Here is a 7,784-nt window from a genome sequence, read left to right on the forward strand (position 1 = left end):
ATTCTAGGGACCTGCCCGAAACGCTACTCGTACTAGTGGCTGTACAAGAATGTAACAACTTTTGTATATATCTCAGGTTAGGGGCTAGGCATTTACACTCTTAGGTCAGCAAACTAGCTAGAAGGTTAGACTATTAGACTCCACTGGTCAATCGGGGCCCTGCATGACTCAGCTTATCCTAACCTAGCCCAGCTTAAACCATCTTAGCATAGTTCATTCTAGCTGTGCATAGTGCTTGCACAGCCTTGCTTGTCCTAGTTTACCTCTTCCTAGCCTGCCGTAGCCAAGCCTATCCCAGTATACCCTTACCTAGTCTTGCCTAGCCTAACCCTGCCTTGCTTTTAAACATGACCAGTCCTTCCTACCCTAGCCAAGCCCTGACCAGCTTAGCCAAGCCAATCCCTGCCAAGATTTAGCATAGCCTTGCCTTTTTATTAATATATAGAGGGTACCACCACTGGTTGAGTATGTAGGAACCCTCCACTTATAGGGTTGAGGGTTCCATATATATATATATATATATATATATATATATATATATATATATATATATATATATATATATATATATATATATATATGTATATATATGTATATATATATATATATATATATATATATATATATATATATATATATATATATATATATATATATGTATATATATATATATATATATATATAGGGGGGTACCACCACTGGTGCAATTATAGGGACCCACAGCCTCAGAGAAGGGAACACAGAGCACTCAGGGAAAACTTGACATTTAACTCTGAATACGAAAGAGTGTTCACTTCTCCTACCACCCCCTTTTTTTATTTATTATGATGTACACTTTATTATGCAAGGTTATACAGTTACATATCTGATTTTATACAAAAAATAAACATTAAGGGGACACAAGAAAAAGTTCGCTTCCTAGAGGCTGTAGATTTCCTCGAACTCCTCCGACGCCGGGCAGGAACCGAGGATGCAGCGGGCATTTCCCCTCTGGATCGCGACACTGAGGCGCTGAAAGAGAAAACTTGCTGCTCTAGGGTCTCTTGTGGTGTCAATGAGCTTGGAACCAAGATCCTTAAGAAACCTTCTTGCACTCTCACCCCATGGGCCTAGGGTCTCAGACCCTATTGGAACGAAATTGTACCTTTGATCTAATTGCCTGTACTTGACTGACTTTTGTTTTTCTCTGTGTGTCGCTGCGGCTCCCGCCGTGCCGGCAGAGAGGGTGATGTATGTCGTTGCCAGGGTGGATACGCAAGTATAGTCCCATGCTAACTGCCTGCCACCCTTCCACGGACGCAGTGTGATTCCGTCTGGTCGGCCGGCAAAGCTAACAGAGTCACGGTTCAGTAGGTTGCGGGGTTCTCTCTCCGCTGGACACTGAGCAGAGGCAAGGCTTCTTTTAATGATGTCGTTGACTTCGTCGTGTCTAGTGTGCCAACCACCCGATTTTCCACAGTGCAGGCCATGCAATCCATATTCGTCAGCATCTGCCTCGCCGCAAATACACCTGTGAACAGTGTGGATAGGGGCAGCAAGGCGGAGAGCGACTGCAATACGGAGCTCCTGCGGATCAAGACGTGTGCCTGTCGCAGACAGGCACACGTCTGTGCCTCAAGAGGCAATGCCTCAAATTGGGTGCCAGGGTGCCAGGGTGAATTGCCTCAAGAGGCAATTCACATAAGAATAGAGCGACCTACCATGAACACCCAAATCACGGAACTATTTACTCTACCCACCATGAGAGTAAGGACAAGACAAGAACATATCGATGCCAACACAGAAGACAATGTCCAACATAACAGGCCAATTACACTGGATATATATATATATATATATATATAATATATATATATATATATATATATATATATATATATATATATATAATATAAATAATGTGTGTGTAAACATGCCACGTGTGTGTAAATCACAAAAATTAACACTTGATGAAAAATGTGACAGTGTCAGACCACGGAGGAAGAATTGAAACAGGAATTTCCTTAAGTACTTTCATATATTAATACATCTTCAGAAGGAATAATTTTTTATATAAATTAAATTAAAAAAAATCATTCCTCCATGGTCTGACACTCATATATATATATATATATATATATATATATATATATAAATATATATATATATATATATATATATATATATATATATATATATATAATGTGTGTGTGTGTGTGTGTGTACTCACCTAGTTGTGCTTGCGGTGGTTGAGCTCTGGCTCTTTGTCCCGTATGTATGTATTCATATATACATATATATATATATATATATATATATATATATATATATATATATATATATATATATATATATATATATATATATATATATATATATATATGTATAATATTTTATATATCCTGCCTGAAATGCTGCGTGTACTAGTGGCTTTACAAGATAGTTCTTATAAAGATAGCATTTTGTGGTTATTCTCTATATCTGGTTTACCTAACAGTAAATAAGTACCTGGGAGTTAGACAGCTGCTATGGGCTGCTTCCTAGGGATGTGTGTGTGTGTTTTTATTCATGTTGAATTTTACAAAGTAGGAAGAGATGTTTGTAAAAAAAAAAATCAAATATTTTTGAAAGTATAAGTAGATTTGATATTTTTCTTTAATTGTTTATGTCTGCTGTCTCGCCTCCTTTATAAAATGGCATCATTCTTGCTTTTTTAAGGATATCAGGAAAAGTAAGGCACTCCAGAGATTTGTTGACTCCTTCCTAGTGTTGCCTAGCCCAGCCCAGCCTAGACAATGCAGGCTGGGCATCCTAGCCTCACGCAGCTTAGCCCCCACCTACATGTAGCATCCCAGTCCATCCTAAGTGATCATTACCTTACTGGCTGTGTTTTCTCTTCAGCCCTGAATGTAATGTGGTGGAACATAAGCAGATACATATCAGGTCTTAGAGAATCTGTACTTCATACATTTCTTAATAATGTCTCACAAATATTTAAATAATTAAAAAAAAATTGTATTATAACTTCATATTATTCTTGCAATTTATTTTTGCATTTTTTTTTTATACAAAATTTACATTTTAAAAGATTACCTCTATTTTTAGATTGATGACTTGAAGACTACAGTGCCATCCACAGCAAATCATGGTCTTAAAATATCTCCTAGCAATGACGAGACCAATTTTCACAGAGATCAAATTTTTGCTAAGCAGTAGTCACAGGTAAATATATATTATATATATAATGTTATATATATAAAATTAACTACATTGCTCAAAGCACCTTTAGACATTCTGAGAGTTGTGCTATTTTATTAATTAATTAATTAGGCTATATTTTAATGTTTTGTAATGTTTTCATTACTTTTTTTGTTTTGAAATATAAATTGTTGAGTTTTGAAACATTTTGACATTAACTATACCTGAATATTTATAAACAAAAAAATACCAGAACTATGTCCTTGACAATTGCACTAAGAAGTCTTTGCCAAAATCAGGTGCTCAGTGCAGTAGTTAAAAACTTAAAAGTTGTACCACCTCTGGTGCAAGATTAGGGACCCATAGCCTCAGAGAAGAAAATAGAGAGTACTCAGAGAAGGCCTTGAATAATAGGCAGGCTGTTTGTGTGTGTTTCGACGGTAAGCTTGCTGACACCAAATGTAGTTACCTAAGTGTAGTTACAGGATTAGAGCTACGCTCGTGGTGTCCCGTCTACCCGGCACTCTTTGTCACATAATGCTTTGAAACTACTGACGGTCTTGGCCGCCACCACCTTCTCACTTAACTTGTTCCAACTGTGTACCACTCTGTATGCGAAAGGAAATTTTTTTATATTTCTTTGGCATCTTTGTTTAGTTAGTTTAAATCTATGACCTTTTGTTCTTGAAGTTCCAGGTCTCGGGAAATCTTCCCTATCGATTTTATCAATTCCTGTTACTATTTTGTACATAGTGATTTTATCACCTCTTTTTGTTGTCTTCTAGTTTTGGCATATATAATGCCTCTGACCTCTCCACATAGCTCTTGCCGTTTAGTTCTGGGAGCCACTTAGTAGCATGTCTTTGCACCTTTTCCAGTTTGTTGATGTGCTTCTTAAGATATGGGCACCACACAACCGCTGCATATTCTAGCCTTGGCCGAACAAAACTCGTGAACAATTTCTTTAGTATTTCGCCATCCATGTATTTAAACGAAATTCTGAAGTTAGAAAGCGTGGCATAGGCTCCTCACACAACGTTCTTTATGTGGGCCTCAAGTGATAGTTTTCTATCTAGAATCAACCCTAGACCTCTTTCTTTAATCAGAATTATATAAAGATTTCTCACATAATTTGTAGGTTGTGTGGGATCTATGTTCTATTCCACATTCCATAACATGGCATTTATTTACATTAAATTTCATTTGCCAAGTGGTGCTCCATATACTTATTTTGTCCAGGTCTTCTTGAAGGGCATGACAATCATCTAAATTTCTTATCCATCCCATTATCTTAGCATCATCAGCAAACATGTTTATATAATTCTGTATTCCAACTGGTAGATCATTTATGTAGACAATGAACATTTCTGGTGCATGTACTGTGGTACTCCACTTGTGACACTTCTCCAGTCCGGTTGCCTCTGATTACTGCCCTCATTTTTCTATCAGTCAGAAAATTTTTCATCCATGTTAGAAGCTTACCTGTCACCCATCCAAAATTTTCTAGTTTCCAGAACAACCTCTTATGTGGAACTCTGTCGAAAGCCTTTTTTATGTCTAGATAGATGCAGTCGACCCAACTACCTTTTTCCTTTAAAATCTCTGTGGCTCAATCATAGAAACTGAGTAAATTCGATACACAGGATCTTCCAGATCGAAAACAATACTGTCTGTGTGATATTATATAATTTCTCTCCAGGTGTTCTACCCATTTAGTTTTTATTATTTTTTTTTTCAATCTTTTCACTGTTACACTTGTCAATGATTCAGGTCTATAACTGAGAGGGGTGGGGTCTTCCCTGTTGCCACTTTTGTAGATTGGAACTATGTTAGCCTTTTTCCACATGTTTGCTATGACTCCTATACACAGGGATGCCTGAAAGATCAGGTGAAGTGGAAGGCTGAGCTCAGATGCACATTCTCTCAGAACCCATGGTGAAACTCCATCTGGACCAACTGCTTTGTTCTTACTTAGCTACTTTAGCATATTTTCCACTTCATCTCTAGACACCTCTATACGCTCTATGATGTTCTCAGAAATTCTTATTGTGTCTGGTTCTCTTAAGATTTCATTTTGTATAAACACACTTTGGAACTTTTGGTTTAATGTTTCACACATTGCATTATCATTTTCTGTGAATCTGTTTCCTATTTTCAACCTCTGGATATTATCCTTTACCTGCAATTTGTTGTTTATGAATTTGTAGAATAGGCCCAGTTCTGTTTTACATTTATCCATTATCCCTTTTTAAACATTTCTTTCTGCCTCTCCCCTTACTGCTGTATAGTTGTTTCTCGCATCTTTGTATCGCTGGTATGATTGGGGGTTTGGCTTCTTTCTATGTTGATGCCTGCTTGATGGGGTTCTGCTCTTCTACTCCCCAAGCCCGGCCCGAGGCCAGGCTCGACTTGTGAGAGTTTGGTCCACCAGGCTGTTGCTTGGAGCGGCCCGCAGGGCCACATACCCACCACAGCCCGGCTGATCAGGAACTTCTCTTAGAAAACAGTCCAGTTTTCTCCTGAAGATGTCCACAGTTGTTCCGGCAATATTTCTTATAGTCGCTGGGAGGACGTTGAACAACCGCGGACCTCTGATGTTTATACAGTGCTCTCTGATTGTGCCTGTGGCACCTCTGTTCTTCACTGGTTCAATCTTGCATTTTTTTCCATATCGTTCACTCCAGTACGTTGTTATTTTACTGTGTAGATTTGGGACCTGGCCCTCCAGTATCTTCCATGTGTATATTATTTGGTATCTCTCTCGTCTCCTTTCTAGAGAGTACATTTGGAGAGCTTTGAGACGATCCCAATAATTTAGGTGTTTTATCTCGTCTATGCGTGCCGTATATGTTCTCTGTATTCCCTCTATTTCAGCAATCTCTCCTGCTCTGAAGGGGGAAGTGAATACTGAGCAGTACTCGAGACGGGACAACATAAGTGACTTGAAGAGTACAACCATTGTGATGGGATCCCTGGATTTGAAAGTTCTCATAATCCATCCGATCATTTTTCTGGCTGACGCAATATTTGCTTGGTTATGCTCCCTAAACATTAGATCGTCGGACATCATTATTCCCAAATCCTTGACATGCTGTTTTTCTACTGTGGGAAGATTCGATTGTGTTTTGTACCCTGTATTATGTTTCAGATCCTCATTTTTGCCACACCTGAAATTTATCACTGTTAAACATCATGTTATTTTCTGCTGCCCAATCGAAAACTTTGTTGACATCTGCTTGTAGTTTTTCAATGTCTTTCATTCCATTTTTGTGTCTTTTGGTCTGTGGCCCTCTCTCAATTTCTGTTGAACCAATCCTGTTTTCTCGCCCTGCATCTCTGTTTTGGTATGAATGTTTGTGTGCCTTCATTGTATATTTTGCAAAATTTGGCATACATTTAATTTACTTCCCTGTCTAGCAACAAGTCTGCCTAATTACTTATTAAAAAAAAATTTGAAGTTCCCCATAGTGACCTCTCTCTCTTGAAATCAAGTTTATCAACTGTTTCAATGTCCCCATTTTCTGTGTGTGTGTGTTTGGAGGCTAAGCTTGCTGATACCATGTGTGTGTGTGTTTGGAGGCTAAGCTTGCTGATACCATGTGTGTGTGTGTGTTTGGAGGCTAAGTTTGCTGATACCATGTGTGTGTGTGTGTTTGGAGGCTAAGTTTGCTAACACCGTGTGTGTACTCACCTGTTTAAATAATAATAGGGGTGTGTACCACCTCTGGTGCAATTGTAGGGACCCACAGCCTTGAAGAAAATAGAGTATTCAGAGAAAACCTTGTGGATTCTCACTGAACACTAATCTTTTCTTCTCCTACCACCCCTCTTATTTTGTTTTATGCTGTATTCTATTATATATCATATAAATACATAGCCAAATGGCAATATTTATTATGTCTATACAAAAAGAAGACATCCACTTTATTTTTTTTCTCTCCTTTGTTTCTATGTGGATTTTGTTGTGACTAATGATTCTCCTCCTTCCCATCAACAGGTCTTCCTCACTGGGCTTGCTCGGCTTTTGTGTTACTGTGAGGGTGCCATCATCGTTTACCCTTCAAGACTGACTCATGCTGGCATTGCATTTGTGGACTTCCCTTCACAGTAAACAGTCCTTCTCCATATGGTGATTGTCCAGGGCAAGCAGGGTGTGACTGCCATCTTGGAGAAGCAGGGTCTTTTAATATGAAGAATCTTCCGTCTTCTCTACTTACGCCAGCTTGTGCCGGCCTTGCATTCTTGTTACTTCATGGCCCTTGGGCCTTTTTTATTTATTTTACATAATAAATTTTTTTATTAATACCCGTGTTTCACAAGAGATCCTTAACATTTTAAGCACCAATTGTATTGACTAATGTACGTCTTCTAACCTTTAAGACATAAATAGACAAGACATAGATAAATGAGTGAATAATACTGAGTGACTAGGTTAGGGCGAGGAACATAGTTCAGTGTCTGGCTTTGGAAGAATGCCTACTGTTTTAGAAACCTTATTGCCATGATCATAATCGTATGGGTTAAAAAGCATTTGTTGTCACTCCTACACTGTGGCTTGTTGAGCTTGAAACCTTTGCTCCTTGTTCGTGTTACATCTGACCTTTTGA

The 7,784-nt window shown here is 38.3% G+C and overlaps 1 long non-coding RNA gene across 1 annotated transcript; it reads left to right on the forward strand.

Moving 5' to 3' along the window:
- The first annotated feature begins 3,008 nt into the window (after nucleotides 1-3,008).
- On the forward strand, nucleotides 3,009-7,482 carry LOC138355091 (uncharacterized). Its single transcript, XR_011223818.1, has 2 exons — nucleotides 3,009-3,201; nucleotides 7,175-7,482. It is a non-coding gene; the product is annotated as an uncharacterized lncRNA (long non-coding RNA).
- The last annotated feature ends 302 nt before the right edge of the window (nucleotides 7,483-7,784 follow it).

Source organism: Procambarus clarkii, chromosome 66, assembly GCF_040958095.1.
Source record: "Procambarus clarkii isolate CNS0578487 chromosome 66, FALCON_Pclarkii_2.0, whole genome shotgun sequence".
NCBI lineage: Eukaryota > Metazoa > Arthropoda > Malacostraca > Decapoda > Cambaridae > Procambarus > Procambarus clarkii.